Source organism: Rhinopithecus roxellana, chromosome 16 (assembly GCF_007565055.1).
Source record: "Rhinopithecus roxellana isolate Shanxi Qingling chromosome 16, ASM756505v1, whole genome shotgun sequence".
NCBI classification, from domain to species: Eukaryota; Metazoa; Chordata; class Mammalia; order Primates; family Cercopithecidae; genus Rhinopithecus; species Rhinopithecus roxellana.
In genome coordinates, this window is record NC_044564.1 from 53,493,969 (window position 1) to 53,508,491 (window position 14,523).

Sequence of the window (14,523 nt, forward strand, 5' to 3'; positions counted from 1 at the left end):
AGACCTAAGCCACTCTTGTGGCAAGGTGTCTCCCTGTTAGGACAACTAGTCACAGAGTGTCCAGCTCCTATTGTCACTTCCAGACTCTGATGAAGTACACACTGCAGAGTTTCCCAGACACCTGCTGAAAAGACTAAGAAAACAACTCAGAAACAAGTCTTCGTAGCAAGGTTTTAAGAGTGGCAGATGGGAAGGAGTCATTACACAAATTCTCCTGTCCTCCCTACAATAGGTTGTTCCAAGGAAAAGCATGTATGGAAGTTTCCTGCCTGACTGGGTAGGTGAAGCTGCTGAGTAATTGGCTAAATCTCTTCATGACTCATTGTGAACTATTGTCCAGGTGGTAACACATTACCTTCTATTGCTTCCCATCCTTGTGTTTCAACTCTGTATTCCATTATTTTCACTGCCCTGGGCTCCAAAAATATATATTCCCACATAATCTTTGGTGCAGACTTTGTTTTCTAAGAAACTTGGGCTAAAACAGTTCATTTCAGAAATGGTTACAGAAAGCAGGTCCTCAGTAAGATTTGGAGTTTGACGGCCCACAGATCAGAAATTAATAAGGACTGCAATGCTGGTAGTAAATGGATTGTTAATAACCCCTGGTATGCAATGATGTTGCAAGTACTTAGGCATTCACTTGCAGCTGGTTGATATGAGGTGCATGTGAAAAGGAAAGCATTGAGAGATCTAGTAATTGTGTCATTTCATCAGTATGAGGACAATGATAATTATATATATTTTGGAGTAATGTGACTGTACTGTACTCCTTGCAAAAAGAAAGTGTTTGTCCCAGGGCTTCTAATTGCACACTGTGAAAATCTCTCTTTAGTGTCTTTAAAAGAAACTCTTAGTGCCTAAAATTTCAAGGTAGACTCTGATGAAAATCAGGCCCAGGATCTAATTATAAAGCATAGTTCCTGCAAAGTATACTTATATATGTGTAATGTGCACAGGCCTCTTGTGTGAAAATTGGGGCCTTCATTGAAACATAGAATGAGGATATCTGCATGAGTGAACCTAAGAATTTTAAACTCCCAAGTTCTTCCGCCCTTTCTCCAATAGCCCAACAGCCCACCTTGCCTGGATACCATTCAGTGATGCTTATTCTTGTCAGTATCTTCCCTATCACCTCTCATTATTTCCAGGCAACAAACAGAGCCAGGAGTCGGCAGAGCCCAAGTGAAAAAGTACAAGCTCTGCTTTTGGAAAAGAATAGTTTACATACCAAGAGAATTATTTGGTCTGGCTGATATATACTGACAAGCTCCAGAAGAACACATGGTATGAAATGGATCCTGAGAATGTTGGGCTGAGAAAGATGGAGGGCACAGAATATACATTGAATAGAGAAGAATGTATTGATATGGGGAATGCACCATGATTTGAACTTCAGTACTTTGGCAAGGATATCTGGAGCTTGTTCAATATTCTGTAGAAAAGGATATGGAATATTGAACATGATGATGGCTTCTATAAAAATGACGTTTAAGATGCCCAGATTTCCCTGGTGTAGTGTTAAGGAACACATCAGAATACTTAGGAAAGTGGAGTATCATTAACTTAACCTAGCAATGTCATAATCACAACTGTTAGGCCAGATGTAGTATGTTCAGTAGAGAATTTCAACATAGCCTTTGGTCCAAAATCTACTGCTATGGATTTAATGAATGCTTTCTTCTGGATATGTAACAATAGGGAGAATTAAAAGTAGCATGTCATAACATGAAGAGGATATCAGTATACATTTACTGTATTGCTGTAAAGCTATAATGTAGTCCAGAGACCTTGATCATCTTGACATTCTACAGAACATCACATTGGTCCACTGTACTGATAATACCATTTTAAGTGGACTCGTGAACTAGAAGTGGAGTGTACACTAGCTGCCCTAGTAAGAAATATGCATGCCCAAAGTTGGGAGATGGGAAAAAAAAAGGAGATGTAACAGTCTGCCCCATCAGTGAAGTTTTCCGGTGTCCAGTAGTTAAGGACGTGCCAGGGCATTCATTCTAATGTAAAAGACAAGTTGTTGTACCTCTCACTTTCTGTCATTTGTGATGAGGCACAACACTTGTATCTCACTCTGGATTTTGGAGGAAGCATACGCTATACTTGGGAATCTTTCTGCAACCCATGCATGGGTTGACTCAGAAGACCCCAAACAAGGCCCAGGGCAAAAATAGGGTTTTGCAGCAGCTCTAGACTCAACAAGCTGCAGTTTCAGTGGTGGCTAATGGTTTGGATAGATAAAGATAATGTAGGAAGTTTCTGGAAAGTCATTAAAAATGAGCTGTGGGCAGATCCATAGAGTTCTGGAGAAGGCCATGTCTTCTTCAGCAGAGAATTACGATGTTTGCAAAACAGCTCCTGTCATTTAAGTGTTTCCTACTGGAGACTGCACACGTCATCATGGAGCACCAAGCGCCTCTATGAACTGAGATGCTCTTTATGGTCTGGATATCGCCAGGTCCATTGAACCAAGTAGTAGAGCAGGCACAACAGCAAATCACTGTATGATGAAAGGAGTTTATTGGGGACAAGGTTCCAGGACCTCCTAAAGAATGAGTAAATTACAAAATCAGATGGCCCAGATCCTGTATTAACTACTTAAGTTACATTGATGCCTCTCCCTTACTCATCATACCTTTGACCAATGAGATTTTTTCCGCAATTGACTAATGAAGGTCTAAAGGGTTCTGTTCCAATTCAATAATGAGTCTGAGCAATATGTTGGTGCTAGTTGTAAATAGGCAGCCACTACATGACAGCACCATGCAGGTTGGACCTGAATTGATGGCGAAGAAAAGGGGTAAAGGGAAACCCTCTAGTGGGCAGAGCTGTGTACAGTAGACTTGCCATCATTTCATATGGAGGAAGAGGCAGCTTGAGGGATAGATATACACTGACCCGAGAACGGTGGTGAATGGAGGCTTGAGGAGGAGATGGAGAATAACAAGACCAGAAAATCATTGCCTACGAGGTCTGGTAAACATACATAATTTATGGCAAAGGAGATGACAAATGGACTCAATCATAGGCTTCACTGGTTTTATCATGTGCCCCATCATCCTGAAATCTCTAGATGGGTCTGTGAGAATGGGCACAAATTGTACAGATATTTGGATTTCGTATTAATGCCTACCATAAAAAAAAAAAATCAACTGTAGAAAAATCTATCAACAGCCAGCCAGGTAGTCAGAGTGTTTTATCCTATGGGTACCAATCAGTCTTTTTTTTTTTTTTTTTTTTTTTTTTTTTTTTTTGTCTTTTCTAGTGATTCTGCAATGGACTAACAGAGTAGCCATATGGTAGCAGGAATGGAAGCTTTGTATGGACCCAAATGGGCTCCCTTCATCAAGGATTTTGTAGCTATTGCTACCAATAAAGGCCAATCAACCAGCAGTGATCAACACAGAGCCAGCAATATGACACCACCCTTGGGAAGACCACCAAGACACTTTGTGTCTTATTTATTATTTTAGATCTTTTCCTCTCTGGAGAGGGTAATGATTTACCTTTGAAGTAACTACTCCTGGTGTGGATTTATCCACATGCCTTCACAATCTGAGGGCTTACAGAATATCTAGTCTATTGGCATCAGATCCTATACAACACTGCCTCAGACCAACATACATAATTTATGGCAAAGGAGATGACAAATGAACTCAATCATAGGCTTCACTGGTTTTATCATGTACACCATCATCCCAAAATCTCTAGATCTCCCCACTACTTCTGAATTTGGATGAAGAATTACCCTATAGGACAGGGGTCAGCAAACTATGACCTGTGCCTTGAATCCAGTCTGCTGCTTGTTTTAGTAAAGTTTGACTGGAATACAATCATGCCCATTTATGTATGTATTGTATATATTTGCTTTGGCAGTATAATGTCAGAATTGAGCAGTTATGAAAGGAACTGCATGGACTGCAAATTTACTAAAATTTACTGTCCAGCACTTTACAGAAAAAGTTTCCTGACCTCTGATTTAAGACATGAGCTCTTGTTTGCTAAGGGGCTTCCAAAGGGGCTGTGTGATATTACCAAAAGTGTGAAGATGAGTTAATTTTTTGTAGGGCAAACTTCGACTAATGGATACAGGAGATGAGAAAGAGCAAGCAGTTCAATTCTCTTTTCTCCCTTCCTTCCCTGAAGTATGCTCTACCTCAGCTTACCTCATAAAGAAAGGTTTAAGTAGCTGCTTTAAAATTTTTACCTGATAATTTCAACATCTGTGTCACCTCAGAGTTCGCATCTTTTTCTTGGGGGGTGAGGGCGGGGAGTCTCGCTCTGTTGCCCAGGCTAGAGTGCAGTGGTACGAGTCCCAGCTCACTGCAACCTCCACCTCCCAGGTTCAAGCGATTCTTCTGCCTCAGTCTCCAGAGTAACTGGGATTACAGTAGTGTGCCATCACGCCAGCTAATTTTTGTGTTTTTAGTACAGACAGGGATTCACCATGTTGACCAGGCTGGTCTCAAACTCTTGACCTCAGGTGATCCACCCATGTCGACTCCCAAAGTGCTGTGATTACAGGTGTGAGCCACCCCGCACGGCCAACGTCTGTCTTTTACTTGAGCATAGGTCAGATTTTCCAGGTTTTAGTAGGTCTAGTAATTTAGATTTTGCCTGGACATTTTGTATATTATACTGTGAAGCTCTGGGTCTTCTTAAAATCCTCTGGAGAAAATAGATTTTCTGTTTTTGTTTGTTTGTTTTTTAAGCAGATAATAAACCTGTCTTGTCTTCTGTGAACAGTGGTTCCAAAGTCTGTTCCATATTCAAAGTCTATTTGGATCTGCTTCTCACATATATCACAGAAAGGGTGAGTCTTGGATGTGGTCAACGACTTATATGGTAGTTCACTTCTCAAAGCTTGTGCTTCTTTGGGTGCACACATGCAGTTTGGGGTGAACCTGGGACTTGTATCAATTCATATGTGGAATTGGGGGATCTCTTTCTCCCACTCTCCCTTTTGCAATATTGTTTCCACTCTTTGGTTCTGTGGGGTGTATTTTTCCAATTCACTGGCTGGAAAGATGAGGTTTCTCTTGAAGTTGTGGCCACTGTTACTACTACTCTCATGGAGAAATGAAGAGAATGAAAAGAAAGAAAAATATCAGGAATTTATCTTACATTCTTTGCACCACAGGGACCCATTTTCCTAATTCTTCTATTCAGAGAGATGGATGAATACTTACAGTATCAAGTTATATCTGTATCCCTTCATTCCCACCCCAGATTCCTTTTGCATGTTTTTCTGTCCAGATCAACTAGAGGCTCGTTTGCTTTTTGGAAGAGAGATTACACAGGTCATGGAGGAGGGCACAGAAAGTCTACAGGATGGGAAATGAACTGGGGCAGATTAAATAGTCTTGTTCTGTGGAGTACAACCTGGAAATTCCTCCCAGTTGCCCTGGTATTTCCAAAACGATTAGTGTCTGAATGAAAAATTAGTCAGGGTATGAAACAGACGTGGATAACAAAATTTTTATTTAAAACAATCTTTTCAGAATAATGAAGAGACTACTAAGAAGAGAGGAGATCTCAGAAGGATAGCTCAGGTGAAGCTGGGTTACGATATGCAATGAAATTGTATAAATAAAGGCAGTTCCCCACCCTAAAAATGCTGCACAGCTGTGTGATCATTTACAAAGGCCTGAAAAGTAGATTCCCTCTACTCAACCAGAAGCATTTTCTTCTTAGGGCTTGAAATCTGAAATCATGGCCTGTTTTTCAGTTCTCTGCTCTCAGGAGACCACACTGCAAAGAGCTGAGTTCCCCTAAGACCATTGCTGACACTCTGTGCTACAGTCATGGGCATGCCTAGCCTTGGCCTTCTGTCTCACTCGCACCTACAGTGAAGTGCAAGCAGAACTCGACGTTGGGTTGAAGAGGGCCAAGGGCATGTGCCTTGCAGCAAGCAGACCCAAACTGTGGCTGTTTACTGTTCAGGGAGGCCTGAGCTAGGCCCCTCTCTTCCTAAGCCCTTATCTGTATTACCTATAAAGTGGGAATAATGACAGCCATATTGAAGGGCTGTGGGAAAAAACAAGATAGTGCGTAAAACTAAAACTTCCTCACCTCTAACTGATCTCCCCCTCTAGGCTCCAAATAAGACTTGAATTAGACATTATATTATTCAAAAGTGAGATTTATATCCCCAAATGTTAACTAAACTCTGCCTATAAAATATAGCATGGTAAACATGCTTAGATCTCCCTTATTGAACAGATAAGAATGATTAATAATCAACATGCATTATTTATGTAAAATGTAACTGGGTGTTTCAAAAATTGTGAAGCTCACTATCTAAAGTAGGTTAGCATTCCCTGTCTCTACTTTATGATATAAATTGTTGGCATACTAATCTCTTTTTTCATAGGAAAATTCTAAATTGAAAGGACTGGAATTAAATACATCTTACTTTCTTATTCTAAGTATTGGTTTACTTTGTGCTATTCAGTTTTTAAAGTAAAGTCATGACTTTTATACAGTTTTCCTTGTACCATGCATAGAGACCAACATCATGTTTTGCACTTAGCAGGCACCTAATAACTATTGATCAAATTTATTAATGATCAGTGACACACTCTGAGATATGATTTCTCCTTAGATTGAAGTAAGAAGATCCAGTCAATGCAAACATTAACATCAAGAAGGGAAAAAAAGGAGAAGCTAAAAAGTATTGGTTAATTAATTTGCATATCTCTTAAATTTTGGTCACTTGGAAATTTAAAATTACTGAGCATAATTGTTAATGTGCAACAGAATTTGATCATTGAGATTCCTCAGCTGCATTTATAATTCTACTGTCTTCTAGCTGAGCAGCTCAAGACTAAATCTGTGGTTTACAATTATTAGAGAAATTTAGTACAAGGAGAGTAAATGGCCTTTGAGACAACAAGTCATTTATCACTATTTACATCTTTTAGGTGTACTTTCCTTTATGATGGCACACTGTCAGGAAAGACGATTCTGAAACTTTGTTGAGAAGACAGGGAACATTTGCCAGCAATGAGGGCTATTACTAGGTAGGTGATATGGAAATTGAAAGAAGAGACAGAGAAGGACATGCATATTCATTGAAGTCCTGCTCTGCTTCAGTAGCTTTAGGTGCATTATTTCATATACTCCTCTCCATAGCAGTACTGTGAGAGAATAGTAAGTGATGTTTATTGAGGGCTTCCTCCAGCTCCACCATTGTATCTTCTGCCTGAGCACCTAGGCTTTCTGACACATTGTCTGAAATCTAGGTAGAAGCTTCCAACCCCCTCCGCCCCCGCTTTCCTCTTGTATGCCATGTGCCTGCAGCTTAACACCACATAGAAGTCACCAAGCCTGATGGCTTGTGACCTCCAGCAAAGTGTCCTGAGTTGCACCTGAGCCCCTCTGAGCTGAAGCTATACTTGGAGCAGCCAGAATACAAGGACCAGCATCCTCAGGCTAAGCAAGACCTGGCCTCTAAAACCATACTTTTCCCTTAAGCTTCTGGCCCTATGATGGAAGGGACTGTTCAGAAAACTACTAAAATGTCTTGGGGCATTTTCCCCATTGTCTTAGATATTAGCACTTGACTCCATTTTAGTCATGCTAATCTCTCTAGCAAGAGAGATTAGCTTGCTTGCATTCCTCTCCTGAAAGGGACTTTTCTTTCTCTGGCACTTGGGTACTTTTTAAATGTAACTTCCAACTTTAGGTCATTTATATGCTGTCACATCTGATCCAAGGCTTTTAGAAGCAGCCAGGCCACATCTTGAACACTTTGCTGCTTAGAAATTTCTTGTACTCAATACCCTAAGTCATCAGTCTTAAGTTCAAACTTCCACAGATCCCTTGGACATGAACAGAATGCAGCTAAGTTTTTTGCTATGGTGTAACATGGGTGACCTTTATTCCACTTTCCAATAAATTCCTCATTTCCATCTGAGACCTCCATCTAGCCTTCACTGTCCCTATCTCTATTGCTATTTTCGTCACAACCATTTAACCAGTCTCCAAGAAGTTCCAAACTTTCCCATATCTTTCTTTTTCTGAGTCCTCCAAACTCCTCCAACCTTTGCCCATTCCCGTATTCCAAAGCCATTTCCACATCTTCAGGTATCTTTATGGCAACACCACACTCCTTGGTATTAATACAATTTTTTTTGTTAGTCCATTTTTCTATTGTTATAAAGGAATACTTGAGGCTGGGTAATTTATAAAGACTAGAGGTTTAATTGGCTTATGGTTCTGCAGAGTATGGCATCTACTCAGCTTCTGGTGAGGCTATAACCAGTACCCCCATCTTTCTAAAAGATAGTTTAATTATTTTTTCTCTCTCTTTTCTCTTTTCTCCTATCCCCCACTTCCTACTGAGATAATATAGTTTGGATCTGTGTCCTCACCCAAATCTCATGTCAAATTATAATCCCTAATGTTGGAAGTGGGGCCTGGTGGGTGGTGATTGGATCATGGGGACGGATTCTTCATAAATAATTTATTATAGCACCATTCCCTTGGTGCTATCCTCATGATAAAATTCTCACAAGACCTGGTTGTTTAAAAGTGTGTAGAACCTCCCCGCCTACTCTTGCTCCTGCTCCTGCCATATGAGACACCTTGCTTTCCCTTTGTCTTCTGCCATGATTGGAAGCTTCCTAAGGCCTCCCTAGAAGCCCAAGTCACTATGCTTCCTATACAGCCTATAGAATAGTGAGGCAATCAAACCTCTTTTCTTTATAAATTTCCCAGTCTCAGATATTTCTTTATAGTAGTACAAGAATGGGTAAATACAGAAAATTGGTACCAAGGAATGGGGCATTGCTATGAAGATATCTGAAAATGTGGAAGCAGCTTTGGAACTGGGTAACAGGCAGAGGTTGGAAGACTGTGAAAGGCTCAGAAGAAGACAGAAAGATGAGGGAAATTTTGGAATTTCTTAGAGGTTGCTTGAGTAGTTATGACCAAAATGCTGGCAGTTCTATGGACAGAGAAGGCTAGGCTGATGAGGTCTCAGATGGAGATGAGGAACTTACTGGGGACTGGAGCAAAGGTGACATGTGTTATGCCTTAGCAAAGAACTTGGCTGCATTGTGCCCCTGCCCTAAAAATCTGTGGAACTTTGAACTTGAAAATAATGACTTAACAGTATCTGGTAGAAGAAATTTATAAGCAGCAAAGCATTCAAGAAGTGACCTGGCTGATTCTAATAACTATGTTCATCTGTGTGAGCAAATAAATAACCTAAAGTTGGAACTTATATTTAAAGGAAAAGCAGAGCATAAAAGTTTGAAAAATTTGCAGCCTGGCCATGAGGCAGAAAGAAAAGTCCGTTTTCAGGGGAGAAATTCAAGCAGGCTGCAGAAATATGTATAATTAAAAAGGAGCCAAAAGCTAATAACCAAGATAATGAAAAGGGCTTGAAGACATTTAAGACCTTAAGACCTTCATGGCAGCCCCTCTCATCATAGGCACAGAGTTCTAGGAGGACAGAATGCTTTCTTGGGCCAGGCCCAGGACCCCACTGCCCTGTGCATCCTCAGGACACTGTTCCCTGAATCCCAGTTTTTCCAGCTGTGGCTCAAAGAGGCCCAGGTACAGTTTGGAGAACAGGTTAATACATGAGCTCTTTAGAAATGCAATCATAACTTTTTACCTCTTCTTTACCAGACACCCTGCAGGAGAAGCTCATTATGCTTAGAAACTCCAGGGCAGAGCTTTCTCCCACCAGGAGATTGCCTCAAGAAACGGTCAATTTACAACCCAAAGTATGCCTGCTATGAAACTTTCTTCCACCTGGAGAGTTTTGGCCACTTTTACAACCTAGTTCTGCCCACAAAGATGCCAGCAGTGGCTAGCTCGATCACCTAGTGGGACATAGCGTCAAAATGAGTTCATGATCCCCCACCTGCATTTCCCTCCTCTGAGTGCCATTCGTGCCATATGCCTTTTAAAATACCTGCTTTCTGCTCCAAAAGCAAAAGTGTATAATTTTTCCCCTACGCTAACTTTGGAACAAAAAGGCACTTTCTTTATACTAGACTTTTCTTTTGTTATTTGGGTGAGAACTCACTCATTACCATGAGGAGGGCATCAAACAATTCATGAAGGATCAGCCCCCATGACCGAAACACTTCCCACCAGGCCCTATCTCTAACACTGGAAACTACATTTCAACATGAGATTTGGAGGGGACAAGTATCCAAGCCACATCACTATTTTATTAAGTTCTAAAATTAAAATTTATGATTTACATTATTACTTTGTTATTAGTGGGCACTCAAGTTGTTTTCATTTCTTTGCTCTTACAGTGAATGCTAAAATAACCCCTCACATGTATCATGTGTCTTTAAATCTAAGCACTAGTGTACCTGTCGAATGTATTGTTGGGTCAAAGAGTAAAGGCAGGCACTTATAATTCTAGCAGACACTGACATGTTGACCTCCGTGGATTGTGTGAATTTGTCCTCTCACTAGCAGAGCTTAAGGGTGCCTGTCTTTACATAGCCTTACTGATACTTTTTATTGAACTTTTGGATCTTTGGCAATCTGATAGATGAAAAATTGATGTCAGGTATTTTTAGTTGTATGTCTTATAATTAATGAGGTCGAGCATCTTTTTATATGTTTGAGAAAAATTTATACTAAATATTTCCTTTCTAGTGTATTATCTATTTGTATTCTGTTCATTTTCTACTTGTGCTTTTTTATATGTTAGGGAGTTAGCGTCTTGTGATTTGAGTTGCAAAAAGCTTTTCCTAGTTTGTCTTTTAGCTTTTGACCTTAAGCACAGCATATTTCCCATGGAGAAACTTTTCTACTTTTTTTTTAAGAGTCTAATTTACTAGTCGTTTCCTTGATCACTTTCAAATTTGAGTCCTAATTAGAGAGACTGTCACAACTCTAATGTTATGAGATAATTCTCCCATGTTTTCATCTAGAACTCTTCTGTTGTCATTTTTTTTTTTTTTCATTTAAACCTTTGATCTTCTTGGAGACAATCCCACTGTTTGGATTGAAGCATACATCCAATTTTATATATATCTCTATGAAGGGGTGGCCTGCCCCTCCACACCTGTGGGCGTTTCTCATTAGGTGGAACGAGAGACTTGAGAAAAGAAATGAGACACAGAGACAAAGTATAGAGAAAGAAAAAGTGGGCCCAGGGGACCGGCACTCAGCATACAGAGGACCCACGCAGGCACTGGTCTCTGAGTTCCCTTAGTATTTATTGATAATTATCTTTACCATCTTAAAGATAAGGGAGTGGCAGGATAATAGGATCATTGTAGGGAGAAAATCAGCAGTAAGACATATGAACAAAGATCCCTGTGACATGAATAAGTTTAAAGAAAAATGCTATGCCTTGATATGCGTATGCAGACATCTCCATAAACCTTTTAGCAGCACTGCGCCAGCAAGTCCCACCTTTTGCCCTAAGGCGGTTTTCTCCTATCTCAGTAAACAGAGCATACAATCGGGTTTTACACCGAGATGTTCCATTGCCCAGGGACTGGCAGGAGGCAAATGCTTTTCTCTTACTTGAGATTAAGAGAATGGTGATGACTTCTAACAAGTACCCTTCAGGCACTTGTTTAACAAAGCACACCCTGCACAGCCCAAAATCCCTTAAACCTTGAGTCACCACAGCATATGTCTCTTGCAAGGACAAGGTTGGGGGTAGGGTCACAGATTAACAGCATCTCAAATACAGAACAAAATGGAGTCTCTTATGTCTGCTTCCTTCTATATAGACACAGTAATAGGCTGATCTCTCTTTCTTTTCCCCACATCTCTAGATAGATCTCCAATTTTGCCAGTACCATTTATTGAATCATTTCATGATTGACTTAAGATAAGTTTTTAATCATATACTGTATTCAAATATCTATATATGTCTGTATATATGTCTTTTTTGGATTTTTTAGTCTATTCCTTCAGTCTATTCATATATTATTACCATACTGTTTTAATAATAGAGGATTTTTAATATGTTTTAATATCTACTATGGCTAATTCCCTGTGTCTCACCATTGTTGTTTTTTTTTTTTTAAGAGTATTTCTGGTTATTCTGATTTAAGTTTCCATGTGACTTTAGAATGACACTATCTAGTTTTTGTTAAAATAGGCTTTTGGGTATTTTCCTTGGGATTGCATCACAATTATAAATGAACATGAAAAATTCACATCATTGTCATGGTGTGTGTTTGTATATCCATTTTTAAAAAGTTGTTTTAGGCTTCAGAATTATTATAAACATTTTATTGTGGGTCCTACATATTTTTATTAACTTAATTCCTGTCTTAGTTGCTATATTGATGTGGTCTTTTCTTACATTATATCATCTATGTGATTATTGCATATATGTGCATATGTATGGGTGTGTATGAAAGCTAATGTTTCTATTATTTCTATACCCCTAATACTTTTCTGAATTCTTATTGATTGTAATAGCTTTTCAGTTAGTTTTCTTGTTTTCCAAGTATGCAGTCATAGCCTCTGTAAATAATAATATTTTTTCCTTTCTCTTTTCTACTCTTTTCATAACTCTAAGAATTGTGATTCCTTTCTCTTCCCCAATTGTGTTGTCTGCGACATGTCAAGTTCTATTTCTGACTACAATGGGACTATTTTAGTGCTTCCCATTAAAGATAATGCTAGTTTTGGGGTTGTGACTGAATTACTTGATGTTGCTATAGATTTGATTTGTCTAACATTATTTTATTGCAATTTTAAAAAATTAAAAATGAATGTTGTATTTTGTCTGGTGACATCATTTAATACATTTCCCCCCATGCTTATATAATCTCAAATACAGAGGGTTTGTCATTGACTTATAGAAATTGTTTTGTATTATATACACTTACCTTTATCTTATTGCTCATTATATAATACTTTGTGGATTTTTTTTCCAAATTAGATTTAGCTCATTGTTTTAATGACTGCATAATAGTCCATGGTTTGGATATAGGCCATTTATTCAGCCATTCTGCTAGGATAAGCATTCATTTTTTCATTTTTTCCCTCTACTTTTTTTTTTTTTTTTTTTTTTTGAGACAGAGTTTCCCTCTCGTTTCCCAGGCGGGAGTACAATGGCGCAATCTTGGCTCACCACAACCTCCGCCTCCCAGGTTCAAGCAATTCTTCTGCCTCAGCCTGGGATTATAGGCATGCACCACTACGCCCAGCTAATTTTGTATTTTTAGTAGAGACGGGGTTTCTCCATGTTGAAGCTGGTTTTGAACTTCTGACCTCAGGTGATCCGCCCGCCTTGGCCTCCCAAAGTGCTGGGATTACAGGCGTGAGCCACCACACCCAGCATTTTTTCCCTCTTCTATAAACAAATCTGAAGTAATTATCCTTGTATTGTAGTTTTATGTGATTGGCCCTTTTATTTCTAAAGACTATATTCCCAGGGCTGGGAGTGCTGAACTGAAGGTTGTGTATAATTTTATTTTAATAGCCACTTTGCTATACTGTTCAAAATCCCACAGCTAGAGCTGGAACTCAATGAGCATTCTCTAACTCCAAAGCTCATTAAACCAAACTGCTGCCCAAATCAGAACCATGATAAAACAAATAATATAAAATCACTGTGCTCATAGTGAGATTCCTGCTACACTTCACCTAGTGGACAGGGTATAAACATCACATTATTGCCTAACAAGAATCTTCACCTCACAAGCATTTGTCTCTGTGAATCTTTGAAGTTAGGTAGGCCTTGGTATTTGCAATCTTGGACAAGCTATTTTGTCTTTCTGTGAATCCGTTCTCTCATCTGAGAAATGGGAATAAAAATAGTGCCAACTTTACACAGTTGCATGTAAGGTCTATTGCCTCTAAAGCCAAGAGCAAGGTATCTGGAACAAATTTTCTTCCAATATATAAAATAGCAATTCATTTGAAGTTACCAGGCTCAGGTAAAATTTTTGCTATGTGCTTTGAAGTTGTCCAGGGTCCAGGCTGACAGGATGTCAGGGATAGAAAGTTAGCTGTCGCAGGGCACCTGGACCCTTGGTCCTGAAGAGGCCTTCACAGCTGTGACCAGGGTGAGCATCCACAGGCTAGAGGGACCACACAGCACTCTCCTCAGGGCAGCCTCTGCCAATTCATGATTCACAATGGCCAGAAAGCCAGTGTGGAAAGTTGAGAAGAAGGGCTGAGTGGGTAAGGGAAAAGGGGGAGGGGGGTTGGTGGTGAAGAAAAGAGGACAGTAGGGAAGGGGAGGAGAGGGGAGAGGAAGATAGGGGAGGGAAAGGGAGGGGAGGGGGAGGGGAGGGGAGAAGAGGGGAGAGGAGAGGGGAGGGGAGGGGAGGGGAGGGGAGGGAAAGGGAGGGGCCAAAGGCATTGTGTTAGTTTCCTATTGCTCCTGTGACAAATTACCACAAACTTAGTGGCTTGAAATAGCACAAATTTATTATAGTACATTTCTGGAGGTTGGAAGTTTAAAATCAGTCTTTTTGGGCTAAAGTAACATGTTGACAGTGCTGGTTCCTTTTGGAGGCTCAAGAAGTGAACCTATTTTCTTGCCTTTTCCTG